The 17,419-nt window shown below is 34.3% G+C and overlaps 1 protein-coding gene across 2 annotated transcripts in view; it reads right to left on the bottom strand.

Moving 5' to 3' along the window:
- The window catches only part of VPS13B (vacuolar protein sorting 13 homolog B), a 762,353-nt gene that overhangs the window by 705,773 nt on the left and 39,161 nt on the right, over positions 1-17,419 (bottom strand). The gene's annotated exons all lie outside the window — the stretch shown is intronic.

Here is a 17,419-nt window from a genome sequence, read left to right as displayed (position 1 = left end):
TAGCTAGACTAATTTCTTAGCTCTAAAAAATCTATATAAATAGCCAAACAATTCTTACAATTTGCACTCTCAAACAGCATTTAAAAATAACAAGTAGTTTAAACCACAAATTCTTCCTTTCTTGAGTTGGTATCTAAACAAACCGCTTGATAACATAAAAAAATTCTTAAATATGGCTTTCGCAAAAGAAGACAATTTAACAGAAGTTTTTTTAAAACACTTTCCATCTGAATACAAAATAAATGGAAAGTGGGCAACCCTCTCGGGTCCCCTCCCCCTTCGGGAGCTTTGTACTATCACTTTGCTATCGCTCAATAAACCTTGCTTCGCCACCCACCACTCTGTCTGATCTATCTTTTCATTCTTCGAAGCAGCTTGACCAAGAACCACAGGGATCGACGGAGAAAAAATCCTATAACATTCATGGAGGCCCGACAGGGATCTGTGCCATCATTAAGGACAACTATCCAATAAAGGTCCTCAAACTCCTAACGGTCGTTCAGATGGAGCCTCACATGGAGGTCAAACCAGACATCTACAGGGAACCCCTTGATAGATCGGGATGAGAGGAACCCTGACTGCCACCCCATCCAATCCCCCCCCCACCAGCAGGAAGTAGATATGATTTGTCATTGCCCTTCTTCCCTAACAACAGTTAGGGTTACCTCTTCAGAGGGGGGAATGATGGATAACTGGAAGGAGGGCAGGACAAGGGGCCCCCTGCCCTGAGAGGAAACCACCCTTAAAAGGATTTTACACCACCCTGGAAGGAGCCCTCCACCCTTTTCCATATGACAGAGACATGTGACAAAAATCTGATTGAATGACAGGTGCAGGGAGGGTTAATCAGATTAAAACAGTCCATAAAAACCCCTGGACTTAGAAACTCAGGTGGCAACCCTCTCAGGTCCCCTCCCTCCTAGGAACTTTGTACTATCACTTTGCTATCACTCAATAAACCTTGCTTTACTGCCCACCAAATAATAATAATATGGAAAGAATCTTAACTTTCCCCCATTTTTTGTTTATATGTTAAGGCTCTCAGTATTTGTGTATTAAATTAAGAATCAAAGCTGTCTTCTTAATCACCTTAATGATTAATCTTAATCATCCTTAGACTCCTTTGCATCCTGTTTAATTATGTTTACTGAATTATTATCCACATTAGATATAAGGTTCCATTGGGCTTTGATATGAGTAACAAAAACTTCAACAAAACACATTTTTGAAATGTATTCCCTTATTTACACAATGCAGACAGTACTCTTTTCCTGCCTTGATTCAACAAAAGTTTATATAATGCTTTTAGGTGCTAATTGTTGGATGTACAAAGACAAATCAGATTTCATACCTGTCCTCAAAGATTTCAGAATCTATTGAAAACATATATAACCAGTTCTACACAGTACTTTTTTTTTTTTTCCACAGTACTTTTTGTTAAGTTAGGAACAGAGAGTCATTCTATTTGGAAGAACTAGAGAGGTCAGGGTCATAAAAGTGAATATAGGAATGTTTTAGGTTAAGATTGGAGGCTAAATGGAGGAAAATCGTAAGCAAAAGGAAAAGAGTATATATGTATGTAACATGTACAAGGAATAATGATTAGCCAAATAAAGCCAAAGTATTCAGTGCTTAAGATGAAAGAACCATACCAGAAGCTGAAGGCATGAACCAGTTCAATAAAAATGGGGTAACATTAAGAACTATAAAGATATTCTCAGTCTTCATTCTAGTTGCTATGTTTCAAGATGTGGTATTAGGATGCCAATAACATATTAAAAAAAAGATTTAGTAGTTCTAGCAGAGAGACAGGAGTGGGAGCAGTAAATTAACAGTTCAAAGAGTGAAAGAGAAATTAAAGTGGAAACAATAAACATAGATTGCTCTTTCAAGAAGAAAGGCAATACAGGGAGGAAATAGATGGGGTAGTAATAAAGTAAAAGTATTTGGCATCTTCTTTTTCCTATTTTCAGGGTAAAAGAGCACATTCTGCCTAAAGGAAAGATACATATAAGGAAATATCAAAGGTAAAAATATAGGGGCACCTGGGTAGCTCCGTTGGTTAAGTGTCTGACTCTTGATTTCGGCTCAGGTCATGAGATTGAGCCCCGAGTCAGGCTCCACTCTGGAGGGTGGAGCCTGCTTAAGATTCTCTCTCTCCCTTTCCCTTTGCCCCTCTCCTCTCCCCCCCCCCCCCCCCTCTTAAAAAAAAAAAAAAAGTTTCAATACAAAGGATAACCAATGGTGTACTGTGCCTCATCAATTCATTAATCAATAAAACTATTTTATAACACAAGAATGGTGAGGAATTCAGTTTTTCCATTTTACATATTTGAAGACAAAATTTCAAGATTAAAAAGGAAAATCACTACATTTACCAATCTAATAGGATACCAGAATAAGAACAATAAGACCTTTAGACAACAAAAATTCTTATTCAATACCATACCAAGAGAATAAAACAATTATATAAGATGAATCCTTTACAAGATAACATGGCTTCACATGCTGGTGATATATTAGCAGAAGAAAAAAATTTGAAACTTCAATACAAGCAGAAAGTAAAACATTTGCTTTCATAAAGAAAAAAAATTCTCATATGAATTTATGTTCATTTTAAGTTAATGCAAAACAAACTTCACAGTGTTTCATTCCACAAAACAACTTCACTATTCAATCTTTATAATGACATCTTCTGTTATTTTGGGGGATGTTATCATCTCTAAATACTAAAAGACCACTACTGTGAATAAAACCTTACTGTAATGACTTTTAGTTCAGCTTACGTCCTTAAAAATGTCTGTAGTCATACACTTCTGCACAATGTTAACACTAAAAGCACACTATTAATTTTTGAAACATATGGTTGTCTCAAAAGCCCAGAAGTAAAACATGTTCATTAAAGAAATGTGAAAAAGTTCCAAGTGAACTGCCAAAACTAGCATAATTATGAAAATATTTAACACTAAAACCATCTGAAATCACATACTGTATATAGATTACAGTGATGTCATAATAAACATTCCAGCCAAAATGCACTAAAACTACTGCAGTCCAATAAATCTGGCATACATGAGATGACAAACATTTTAAAGTAAAAGAAGTTATTTTTATTTTTTAAAAGTTATTAGCAGCAAAAAAAGGTAAAGTACATAGACTAAACATAAGATTTCAAATAGTTAAAAAAAAGGTAAATAAAGCTTCCCTACAAACTACACATTTTTATTATTCAAAAGAAAAATCTAAATAATTTGCTTAAACAAAATTTATAATAAACCTGAAATTTTAGTGTGCTTTAAAAATGGCCATTAATCATGGTACTCAAAGGTACTATAAAACAAACACTACCAAATGTGCAAATGCAAATAATTCTTAATTATGGTTAGGAAATAAGGGTTGCATATATATTTAGAAAGTAATCCCTTTGATAACTTGAACTTGTTTTCATTTCAATTACATTTTAATTGTATCAATTATAAGTCAGCTTCCATTCAAATCCTATCCCAACTACATTAAATAAAAATAAAGCAAAACAAGAATTACAATATTTACCATTAAAACTGGAATTACTTCCATCATTATGAGTTCACCATCTGCTCCTAAACAGTATGCATCACTCTGGACACATTTACTTCATTGAAAGTCTCTAATTTCTAATAAAAGAAACCCTGTTCTCAAAAATACTAGCTAAAATATTTTGAGATAATTTTTAACCCCAAACACATTACAGTTGTATCTTTCTTATTTAGGTTGCAATTTTTCCCAAAATGTCTGGTAAGTATATTTCATGGCAAAAGAATGTTTTCTCTTGGGGACCACATAGCTATTTCTGAAAATACTGCCCTTTGCTCCTCATGAAACAAGCAAGAATGTCATTTCCTTACAAAAGTTCCTCTACAAAAAGAGGGAAAATGTGGTGAACACTATGTAAATAGATCCATTACTTTATACTGACAGATCATAGGATCAGGTTGCATACTTTTCACCTTAGCCCTCATAAGGGGGAGTCAATTAAAACTTGAAACCCATCAACTCCCAGATTCACAATGATATGAATAAGATTGAGGACATGACTTAAAACAGGTGGCTGAATCATTCCAAATCCTTGTTTAAAAATAGACAAAGAGGTTAAAATGAAAGAAAAGAACTGAAGAAAAAAACTGAAAGGTAGAATTAAGAAGTGATGTGCTTTACACTCTTCAGCCTTGTGGCATGCAGATAAGCAGAGAAGAACTGAGGCTTACCTGGAAGCTCTGATCACCAAAAACTACTGAAAGACAGAGTGAGGGCCTTGCAAATGACCTACTACAGAACTCATAAGGACATGCACCTTTATCCTCTTTGGCAAGTACAGTAGCAAGTACACTAGCAATTGTCAAATGCAGTAAAGAATCTCTAAGAGTAAACCTGAACTTCAGAGACTCAGCCAAATAAAGTCACCAAAGCTGGGGTATACCTGGAGAACACTAGACAGAGCCAGGGAAAACACATTCACTAACCTTCATGATAAAAATGGGAATCTCTGGCTCACCTCTACCGTGACAGCAATATTAATCAACTTAATTTTAGTCATTAAAAAAAAAAATACCTAGCACATTTAAGAAATTACATATGTCCCCAATCTCTTCACACATCAATTTTACCCACAGAAGAGGCTGCTTCCATCTTCTCTCCCATCAAGGGTGAGAATTCTGGGCAAGAAGAGGAAAAGTTGATGCCCCCTTACATTCCTTTGCTTGATCCCCCCAAAAGGAGGAATAGCTAATCTGACAGGCCAAAGCTGAACATTCATTAGGCTACATTTTAATAATGAAAGACATCACTACTAACTATAAACACCTGTGTGGTGGGGCCTGCCTTCTATCTTTGAGATCCATGCTGAGTACTCAAGTAATGGTACCAGAGCCATGTATCCCAGATTAGCCATCTCTCTCCTGACTTCTTTTCACACACACACAGCCACCTGACCCAAGATACTGACCCAGCCAGAAAACTGTGCTGGTTAACAGCAACACATTTAAGGAAAATCTGTCCTATATTATTGCCTAGGACATCCCCTTCCCTCTTATCACTAGGCATATATCATATTGCCAACCTCTCCTCCTCCTCTCTTTTTAGGCCACTGGATTGAATTGGTTAGACCCACTCATATTTGGAAGGTGAAACAGGCAGAAATTAAGAAAGGAAAGAACAAAAGCATATACAGAAGCATTCTGGCAAAAGACACATTCTACTATCTAATTTTTCCCAGAATTCACAAAGGGGTACGGGGGGTGGGTGCTTGAGTAAATTAATAAAACTGTACTTCTCTTACATATAACTTCCTTCAACAAGAAAGACCTGATCAATGTGTATTTATGTGTTAGACACCTAGAGAGAAAATAACTAGTGTAAATAGACGGTCCTTATCTAGGTACTTTACTTACCTTCTTGACGAACAATCCTTATATGCATAAAAAGGTTAAGAGCAATGTAGGTTAGTCAGCAATCATATATGTCACAAAGAAACAATAATGACCTTTATTGAATACTTATATGCACCAGGCCAGGCCTCAAGTATTTTAAGGATGAGGAAATTAGAGCTTAAGAGGTCCCAAGGTCATGTACCTCTGAAACAAATAATACATTATATGTTAAAAAAATGTATTATTTGTTTCAGAGGTACATGACCTTGGGACCTCTTAAGCTCTAATTTCCTCATCAAAAAAAAAAAAAAGAAATTTCTTAGAATATATAAGAAATAAAAAAAGGAAGAAGATAGCAGGAGGAGAAGAATGAAGGGGGGAATCAGAGGGGGAGACGAACCATGAGAGACTATGGACCCTGAAAAACAAACTGAGGGTTCTAGAGGGGAGGGGGGTGGGGGGCTGGGTTAGCCTGGTGATGGGTATTAAAGAGGGCACGTTCTGCATGGAGCACTGGGTGTTATACACAAACAATGAATCATGGAACACTACATCAAAAACTAATGATGTAATGTATAGTGATTAACATAATATTAAAAAAAAAAGAAAAGAGCAGGGAAATGATTGGAAACCAGCAGCAGGCATTAAAATAAAAGGTGTTTTCTTGGGCAACAGCCATTTCATGTGGCTTTGCGCCTCCTAGGTCAATAATTTTTAAAAGTCTAAGTTGTATATAAGGATTCCTGTGCTAATAAGAGTTCTGGAAGGGCACTATTAGGCAACTCGATGTAAAATCGTATCTGGATTTGCTTGGCTTTGTATCTATTTTATAACTATACTCACTATCATTTTTTTTAAAAAAAGGTGTAGGGAAGTTTTTTTCTATATGACTAAAAATTTTTAGATTTTTTAAAAAAAAAAAAAAAAAAAAAGTCCCAAGGTCAAAAAGATAGGAAGTGACTGAGCTGGGATAAACACCCAGCTCTGGCTGGCTGAAAAGCCCCTCCTATAAGCCTTTTCCTAAACTTAAAAGATCAAAAAGCAGGCAGAAAGAGAAAGAAGAAAGGCAGAGAGGGAGGAAAAGACAAAATTTTTTTTATTTATGGCACTTCTAATGTGTTACCTACTGCTAATGACATGACACTCATCTCTCTTAATCCTCTTAATAACCCTATGAATTAGACAGTATTCCCCATGCAAAAGTGTCTCCATTTAAAGATGAGGAAACTAAGGCATAAAGAGATTAAATGGTTCAAAATCACACCGATATTAAATCACATAATCCTAACCACAGTTGCTCTACTTCCTCCCTATGAGAAAAGGCCACCTAACAGCACAGTACTGAGTACAATATATTTGGAGGAGGGACTGATCACAGTGAGCTTTAGTCAGTAAAATGTCACAAAGGACATGAGGTTTGAAAAGACTGTGCCCTACAGGACAAAAAAAGGGGGAGACTGAACCAAGAAAGGTAGGAAGGAAAAAATCATATGTCCTATTGAAGAGAATAAGAAGTCCAATTTAGGTAAAGTAGAGAACAATGAAACATGAGGCTATAAAAAGCTAGAGTAAATGATCTCTACCATGAATATCTTCCTTACAGGAATTTAAGCTTTATTTTACATATTGGTCAGTCAATGAAATTTAGGAGTAGAAGATTAACAAAATGAAGTACTTCATTCAGGAAGAAGAATCTTCTGGTTATGTGACAGAAAGCTAAAGCAGAGATACGAACAATTTACAGATTATTATAAAAGTTTAGAAATTAGATGATGTGGGAAGTAGCAATGAGAACGTTTTTAAATGCTTGCACCTCAAAGTCAACACGTGTAAAATAAACAAACTCTGCAAATGACTGTTCCTTTTCCCTTACCTCCATTTCAAAAAAAAAAAAAAAAAATCCTCTGTCCTTTACATCCTAATTCAGTCAACAAAACTACCATCTTCTCAGTCTAAGAAAGTGAAACGTGAACTTTTAGATCTACTCTAACTTTGCAAAATGATGCTAATGAGCTTTGAAAATTTCAGAGCAGTGTGATGCTTGACCACAAACCATACAGGATGACACTGCTCTCTAAGCTCCAGACTACCCAGGAAATAACCATCTGATTCTTTAAATCTAATTTTATAGTAAATAATAGACTCATTTTTGGATATGTAGCATTTTGGGTGAAAGCACATCAACCAATACATACGTCTACAAGGGAACTGAACACGTACAAGTCAAGATCAAAACGGCAATCAGAGTTAAAGATTTGGGGCTCATCCAAATAGAGGCAATATTTGAAGCTACTAGATTTCCAATAAAAAGCAAGATGAGGATTAACACTCCTAAAATATGGCAGACTAGATAAGTGAAAAAACTTGGGGCTGGAGGATGCTAACAATAAAGTGAAAAAAAAAAGAAAAAAAAATTTTAGCCAGGTTCAAAGCAGTGAGTCAGACTGAAGCAGTGATACAGTTATGCTCAAGGTATAAGAGCTGACTGAGGCAGGTGAGGAATAAAGAGGACTGAAAATGGTCCAAGTACGCCAGGAGACCATTACCAGGCTCAACACTTGAAACCAATAATGAGTAAAAACATCCAACTCTTGAAAAGAGGCCAAAAAGAGCTACTGCCAACTGCTGCCTATAACTTAACATGAAGCTACATGGCAAGGCAATCTGAGGAAACAAACCACACAAGGAAGAATTGACACAAGTAACTTTGTATCACCCAATAGCAACACCCAGGAGCCCTGAACTGCCAAAATAAGACTTGGCTCCAGAGGAGAAGCCAGAACAAGTTAACTGTAAAACCACTAGACAAGAAGGGATGAGCAAAAGGGCTTGAGAGAAAAGGTGGTACAATAGATAGTGACCCTATTCAAAATAACCTTACAAACCACTATTCTAAAACGCACAAAGCAATCTGATGCCAAGATAGCTAAGGAAATCAATGACATTCACTCACAGTAATATTAATCTTCTAGAACAGACTGAGAAGGTTTTAAAATAAATGTATTAAAATCCTCACAGAGTGATATGAACGAGTATCTATACACACACACACACACACAGATGGCCCCTCCTTCAGCATCGTGATTATAGAACGATATTAAATTTAAACAAACCAATAGAACAAAAGAGCCTAGAAACAGATCCAGATAGATATGAACACTTGGAATAGGACAGAGTGGCATTATAAATCAGTGGGAAAGAAAAACTATTCAAATGGTACAAGAACCATTAGCCATATTCCTGCCTCACACTACACATGAAAACACATACACACACACATAGTCTAATAATTTAATTTCTAACCATTCAGTATTAACTTATTTTCTTTCTGTCTCCAAATAAAGAAAATTACTTAATTTAAGGGCTCAAATTATTTGGGTATTACTCAAGCAAGGTATCTGGGTATCTGATAATTTAACACTAAGTAATACTTTACCTTTCCAAATCATCTATTTATACATAAAAATATAAATATACGCAAAAACTATACTGTCCACACTGAAAATATCAACTCAACATAAGTGTCTGTGGGCTCTCTAAATTTTGAGTAATTACAAACATGCAAATTCCTATCATACCAATCTAGAAAAAGCAATAGAGAGTATTTACACTCTTTTAATGGAATTAAATGTCAATTTTGGGATGGTCACATACTTTAAAACAAGGGTAGGCAGACTTTTCTATAAAGGTCCAGACAATAAAAATTTAGGTTTGCAATCTATATAGTCTGTTTCAACTACTCAATTCTGCCATTGCCCACTAAAAAATGAAAACAGCCATAGACAATATGTAAACAAATAAGATTGGCTGTGTTTCAAAAAAAAACCTTTATTTACCAAAACAAGTGATAGGCCCACAGACCGTAGTTTGATGGTCCCTGCTTTAAAACATTTGTCCTAATAAAAATGTACAGGATAAACATTTATCCCACTTGAAATCGCATTATAACCCAGTGTTTTCACCACGTAAGGCAAAAAATTCAGACCACCTCCACAGCTAGGGAGGAAAAAGCACAGAATTTTTGCGTGGCAAAAGTACTGCCAAGATGACAAGGCATTTCTACTGTTATCCCTTTGGCTAACATCTAACGAAAGAGTGAAGGTTTAAAAAGAGAAAGGAAAGCAAGTGGCAGTAAAAAAATAGGCCTAAGTTTCTAGGAGAAATAGAAACACATATATAGAAATACATAAACATTACTGCAAGGAAATAATATATGTAACTACAGCATATTATCAAAACAGCATATTCTAAACATATGTAAAAGTTATAATGTTGCCAACATGGTAAAATAAGATCTAAAAGTAACCTAGGAAAAAGTATGGGTAAAAAAAACTGGAAACATCAAATCATATGTAATTCTAAAAAGGGGGAAAACTCCCATAATATCCTAATATTCTAATAAGAAAAAAATGCATTTCAGATAAATTTTCAGTGAAGCACAGAATTTTCCCAATAGTACCATGAGTACATTCTCAATAGTACTACTAAAGCCAAGTGAGAATTTTAAAGGTTTTAAAGGAATGACATAAAAGATTAAAAAGTATTTAATTATATAGTGTAACAACATTAGCAAGTATAAAATTCACAAATTCTTAAATATTCAGATTATAATGACTCCTTTTGCTTTAGCTATGAAAGGGACTTTTACTCCTAAAGAAGTGGTGTAACACTAAGTATGCTGCTTTTAAAAAGGGGGGGGGGGGGGGGAAATAAGGGAAAAACTCAACAGCCATAATGTTTACCATATTCCTGTTTCAATAAGAAACACTTGTTTATTTTGTTTTGAAACCCCCTAACAACTATTCTATATTTGAGTGTCCATTTATACTCATGCTTTAAACAATGGTCAAGAAAAGATGTAAATACTTTTAACTATTATAAGAAAACAATGTATTCTTTATTAAAAAGAATAATTTATATATCTAATAAACTTGTTTTCCAGAACCCATACTCTTTAACAGTTTAAAATCTGTCTCATTTGAAAAAGAGGAAAAATGATAATTTTTTATCTCATAAAGGTGTATTCAATCTCTTATTGGCTTTTCTCTGACACGTGAAAATTTTCTGTTAACATTAACTACTTAATACAGAAAACCCTAAATAACATTTTCCCCTTCTAGGACATTGCTGTTTGCACTGTAGATATTAGAATAATTTTATATACACTCAATGAAATTTCCTATTTTCCCTATAAAATAAATGCAATTCAGAGGCAAATAATGGTGTTAATAAATATGATACTAAAATTGAGAATGAGATCTAATTTGCAAGGATGTCTGCATTTAGACAAGTTGAGGCAAAGAACAAAACCTGCCAGGAGAGTTAAAGAGCGCACTGTTACACAGGTATGAGCCTAGACTTTGGGAAGATCTCAACAACTAACTGAATACTGATCAGAAGCAGCACCTGTGTGTATGCAGATGCACAAAATAACCATCAACACCAAACAAGATTCTCTCAAAATTACTCCATCTTTGGACAATGTGGACAAATTTAATTCTCCACCAAAAAGATATCAAATCTGAATATTACAGTATTTATAATCATCTCAAATTAGGACAAAAATTAACTTATTCGTAATACTAATAGATCATTACAGAAGTTTGAAAGAGTAGTTCTATTAGAGTAGTAAGGGAAGAAGCCAGATTACAGTGGGTTAAAGAGTAAGTGGTTGTTGAGTAAATTGAGACAGGAAAAGACTCCATTAAGTCTAGACATAAAAAAGCCTGAAAATAGTAAAATAGAATAGAGGTGGTATTTAGGATACTCTGCACAATGGTATGCAGGAGATACCAGTTGATAAGTGGGAAGAGAAAGAGTCTTCAACGTCAGAACATTATTGATAAAGGAACTTTTTTAAGATAAACAGATAAGTCATACTGTAAAATAATATTCTAAGTATTATGGGTACAAACAATGCAAGCTTTATATTCATTGTTCATAAACATCAAAAACATCCTATAAGATACTGTTATTTAACATGAGGAAATTAAAGTTCACAAGGATAAACAGCTTATCAAAAGTGAAAATTTTTGACAAATATTAGAGTTTGTTAAAGTCTTGAAATTTTTAGTTCAAAAAAGGAAGGAATTACTTTAAGCTGTTTCTATTGCTCTCACTAAAATCCTTTCATCTTCTAAGAGTTAGCCGTTTTTCTCTCATTCTAATTCTTGCTGTTCTCTTTTGAATAGAAAATAGAGCTGCTATTAGAAAAGTCCTAGGCATAAGCAGATAAGCAGGAGTTAACCCAAAGGTTAAATCTAGAAATCAGAATTGTTAAGCAAAGAAAGCAGCAAAGACTTCTCAAACAAAAGCTGAAAGAACCTGCAGCAAGATGAAATGGACTACAAAAAATATTCAAGGAAGTTCTTCAAGCTCAATAAAATGCTGCTAGATGAAAACTTTGATCTATATAAAAAAATTAAGAATGCCAGAAGTAACTATGTGGATAAATACAGCAAACACTTTTTCCTATTTTTTAATTTCTTAAAACACAGACTGTTCAAAGGAATCATAACATATTGCAGATTTATAATATATATAGAAGAGTTATAACAACTTTAGCACAAATGATGGCAAGGGATAAAGAGAAAAATACTGTTGTAAGCATACTAAAGAATAATATTTACATTACCACTGAAGTGGTATATTATTTGAAAGTAGATGATGTAAGCTAAACATACATATTGTTAACCCTAGAGCAACCACTAAAAAATGGAGATAGCAAATAAACCAATAACAAAGATAAAATGGAATGCTCAAATATACTCAGCTAATCCAAAAGTGGCAGGAAAAAAAAAAAAAAAGGAACAAGAATTAGATGGGACAAATAGAAAACAAAAAGACATTCGACTTAAGACCAACCTTACTAAAAGCCACACAAAATATAAATAATCTAAAACACTCCAATTAATAAACAGAAACTGTCAGACTCGTAAAACCCAACTCTTATCTGTCTATAGAAAACCCAGTTCAGATATAGACTCAGTAGTTTCTAAGTACTAGATATCCCAAGTTAACAAAAAAAAAAAAATCATGACAAAATGAAGTTCAAGGAAAAAGGAAATTAGTATCTAATTATCAGAAGGAAAATCAGAGAACCATTACATTTTATGAATTGAAGGGAACCTATAGACTAGCCTGTGAACCAAACAGAAGTAAAAAACTAGGAGCTGCAGTCTGTGTTCTTCATTATTATTAATGCCAGACAACACATTGAGACGGCTTAAGGCTAAAAGGGAAAAGAGAACATGCAACCACCACCAAGCTGCAAAGTATCAAACCAGCATTGTTTCCTGTTTGCAGCATTGAAACATATAAATTATAGTGTCCACAACACTGAACACTGTAATTAAGGTTGTACTGGCACTTCTATTACAACCCCGTATTTTCATTCATTCGTAACATTCGTAGAAAGTCCTTCAGAAAAATAAAAGACTTCATTACTTGTTTGAATCCAAATGTGACTTTTCTTCTTCCTAAGAAGAGCTATGAGAGAATGAAAATACCATTTTCAGCTCAAAAGAATAAAAGGGAAAAATTTTCCAAGGATAAAACAAATACAAGAGGACCCCTCAAAAACATCCAACATGGCAAACAATAATTAAAATTTCCTCAGTAAGTTTAATTTATTTAACCAAAAATCCAGTTTATGCCAAGTTTAGTTTGCATATGGCATCTATTTTAAGCTTATACATGCCATAATAAAAGATTCTAGTATGTATTTTTTTTTTTTTAAGCAAGAACAATGCAGTTTATTAAAGTAAAAGTAGGGGCACCTGGGTGGCTCAGCTGATTAAGTATCAGTTCTGTTTTGGATTAGGTCAAGATTCCAGGGTCATGAGATCAAGTCCCTGCTCCGTGCTCAGTGCAGAGTCTGCTTGAGATTCTCTCTCTCTCTCTCTCCCTCTGCCCTGTCCTCCACCCACTCCACTCACACACATACTCTCTCTCAAATAAATAAAATCTTTTAAAAAAAATGTCAAACTATACATAAACTAATTTTGTAGATCTTGAGAGATTTTTATTACTGTCAATTGCAAACAATAATAAAGCAAGTGAAGTTAAATACACTAATCTCTTTTGACCTTTTCATATGTAATACAAAGTTCCATGTTGCCATAGAGAAGAATACACAACTATTATATACAATTCTTAATCATCTATATGCAAAGGAAGAAAATAGCAGTGTTGAAATGCAATGGAAAACTAAAAGAATCTGTACTTAATTTTTGACGATTTGTGGGGCACCTGGGGCTCAGTTGGTAAAGCACCTGCCTTCAGCTCAGGTCGTGATCCCAGGGTCCTGGGACTGAGCCCCACGTTGGGCTCCCTGCTCAGCAAAGGGGCCTGCTTCTCCCTCTCCCCCTGCTTGTGCACACTCTCTAGCTCTCTCTAATAAATGAATAAAATCTTTAAAAAATATTTGTATTTAATTTTTGTAGATTTGCCTCTATTAACAGATTTTCTTATACTAATATTTAAATTAATCAAAGCTCTCTAGAGTATTGGAAAGCAAGGGGCAAAACATAAATTTTGTGAAATTCATCCATCAAATAGATTATACAAATAGTGAAGAACAGAATTTTTTCAATGGATTTTTATAAGGACAAAAGACATTTTAAGATACAGCTTACACTAAACTTGAAGTAAGTATATTCTAATTTGCCAATATATTAGTGGGAATTGAAGCATCTGGACTTTATTGATAAGGCAATGAAAATTAACTCAGATAAATCCTTCTCATCTATTATCCATGTCCATAAATGAACTGCTTATTATGTTTTATACATTATATTTCTTTAGGTTCTACAGTAATTAATACAGTGTCAGTGTGATGAATTACAAATGATTTAGAGAACCTGAAATATGAGATAAGAGAAAGTGATTCAGGAAGCCAGGCTAAAAAGATTGAGAAGAACTACAGAAGCAACAGGAAGGCAGCCATTAATAAATTTTAAGCACAAGAGTTAACCAATCAGGTCTACAGTTTAGGAATATCATTCCTGGAGGCAGTGTGAAAAATGGTTTGGAGAGAAGTACCAATGATGACTGAAAGACCCATATTCAAGAGATAGTATAGCAGTGAATCCAGTAATGGATGAATAATTGAATAAAAGCAGTGTGGAAAGTTAAGGATGACTTCAGGGTTTCTGGATTGAAGGTAAATAATGGAATTGTACACTGAACTAGGAAATGTAAAAGGAGGAAAGGATTTAGGATTTAAGATTAATTCAATTCGGAACATTCTATGGGTCACATAAGCGAAGATCCATTTTGCTCTTGATGTTAGAGATCAGAAAATGAGACTGGACTGTAAGAATTTTATGCATTAACAACATATAATAACTAAATCCACAGAAAATAAAATTATCCAAGGACAGGATTAAAATATTGAAAGCCTAGAAACTCAATATAAATTTTGGGATGGATGGCAGAAAAGAAGTCACAAGAGAAGCCAGATTGGTGCCAAGAGATAGGGAAACAATCAGAGGAGCCACAGAAACTGAAGTTTTCAGAAAAAGATCAAAATTATCAACTATCACAGTTGAGTGAAGATTAAAAAGTAAATGAAAAATGTCCACTGGCTTTTGCAACAGTGATGTTACGACTGACCTTTGCTGAAGTGTTTACAATGGCATCATGGACGCATATTCAGTAAAGAATATTAACTTGTAATTTAAAAAAAGGGTGGAAAGGCATACAGATTGAAAGTGAATAAAACTCTCTCTACTTGTAGAAATCTACCAAAAACAAAAACGACTTCTAGAGTAAATAACTGAAGCAAAGTCACAGGACATAAGATCAACATATAAAAATCAACTGCATAATGTAAAGATAAATAACTGGAAACCAAAATCAAGAACACAGTAACATTTACCAACACTCCAAAGAAAATATTTAGGTATAAATCTAACCAAACACATACAGGATATATATGCTGAAAAAACAAAATGCTAATGAAAGAAATCAAAGAAAAATCTAAATAACTTGTGAAACATACTGTGTTCATCAATTAGAAGACAACATAGAAAAGATGACAATTCCTTCCAAATTCATCTATACATTTAAGGCAATTCCTGCCAAATCCCAACAAGGTTTTCCTAGACATCGACGAGCTCATTCTAAAATTTATTTGGAAAGAGAAAGGTTCGATTTCAAATAGCCAGAAGAATGTTGACAAGAATCAAGTGAGAGGATACACAATTCCCAGTGCCAAGGCTTACTATATTAACTACAGTACTCAAGTCAGTGTGGTACTAATCAATGCAAAAGAATAGAGAACCCAGAAATAAACCCATGTAAATATGCCAAATTGTTTTTTGATAAAAGTAAAAAAGCAATTCAATGGAATAGGGGCAACCTTTCCAACAACCGGTGCTGGAAAAGTGGTCATCCATAGGCAAAAAGCTTCAAACTCAACTTCACACCTTATATTAAAATTAACTCAAACTGCATTACAGAATTAAATCTACAACTACAAAACTCTTAGAAAAAAATGTACAAGAAAATCTTTGCTATCTTGGGCTAGGCAAAGAGTGATTAGATTTGATATCAAAAGTACATATGCATAAAAGGAAAAACTGATAAATTGGACCTAATCAAATTTGAAAACTTTTGTTCTCCAAAAGGCCCTGTTATGAGGATTAGAGGACAAATTACAAACTGCAGAAAGTATTTGCAAACCATACACCTGACACAGAACTTGTTTCTAGAATATACAAAAGAACTCTGAAAACTCAACATTGAGAAAACATTCAAATTAGAAAGTCAATAAAAAACATGAATACACATTTCACTAATACATGTGGCAAATAAGCATATGAGAAGTGTTCAACATAATTATCCTAAGGAAAATGCACACAATGAGATATCACCGTATACTTATCAGAATAGCTAAATACAAAGTAGGTGAGTTAATAACCAATGCTAGTGAGGACACAGAGAAACTGGATCACTCCTATACTACTCATGGGAATGTACAGTAGGCACAGTCATTCTGGAAATCAATTTAGCAGTTTCTTTTAATAAAAATGCACTTCCCATAGAATGCAACAATAGTGACCTTGGGCATATATCCCAGAGAAATGAAAACTTATATAAGCATAGAAATTTGTACACAAATGTTCAGAGCAGCTTTATTTGTAATATCAAAAATGGGAAGCTACCAAAAAGTTGTTCAATGTATAAAGAGTGACACAACCTGTAGTACATCGGTGATGTGTGGCAGAATACTACTCGCTGATACACACAACAAACCACTGTTAAACACAATAACTTGGATGAACCTCAAGGGATTTATACTAAGTAAAAAAAGCTAACCTCAAAAAATTATATACTGTATGATTCCATTTGTTATGTGTTATCCTTGAAATAAAATTACAGAGAATGAGAAGAGATTAATGGTTGCCAGGGTCAGAGGGCAAGGACGCTGATGGTATAGTTACAAAGGAGTAGCACAAGGAGGCTTTGCAGTGCAGTACAGTTTTGTATCTTGATTGTGGTGGTAGTTTCACAAAGCTACAAGTGTGATAAAACACACAGAGCTCCATACACTCATATACACACATGTACATATATAGTGAATCTGAATAAACTGGATTAATTGTGCCAATGTAAATTTCTTTTGATAGTATATTATAGTTATGCAAGATGTTAACATTAGGGGAGGCTGGGTTAAGGGATGTAAGAGAGCTCTCTTTTTCTTTGCAACTTCTTGCATTTATCTTAAAATACTTACAGATTTGCTTTTTAATTTTTTTTTTTAATGGAAGGAAGACAGGGGCCTGGCTGGCTCAGTCGGTAGAGTGTGTGACTGTTGACTTAGGGGTTGTGGATTCAAGCTCCATGCTAAGTGTAGAGATTACTTAAAATATATATCTAAAATAGAATGGAAGGAAGAAAAGAATATAAACAGCTCTGTCTCTTTCAAGTACACAAGGAACATTCTCCATGATAGATTATCTGTCAGGCCATAATATAGTTAAATAAATTTCAGAAGTTCAAAATCCTAC

Source organism: Neomonachus schauinslandi, chromosome 4 (assembly GCF_002201575.2).
Source record: "Neomonachus schauinslandi chromosome 4, ASM220157v2, whole genome shotgun sequence".
NCBI classification, from domain to species: Eukaryota; Metazoa; Chordata; class Mammalia; order Carnivora; family Phocidae; genus Neomonachus; species Neomonachus schauinslandi.
Note: the sequence above shows the minus strand (reverse complement) of the source record. Positions and strands in the feature narration are given on the sequence as shown.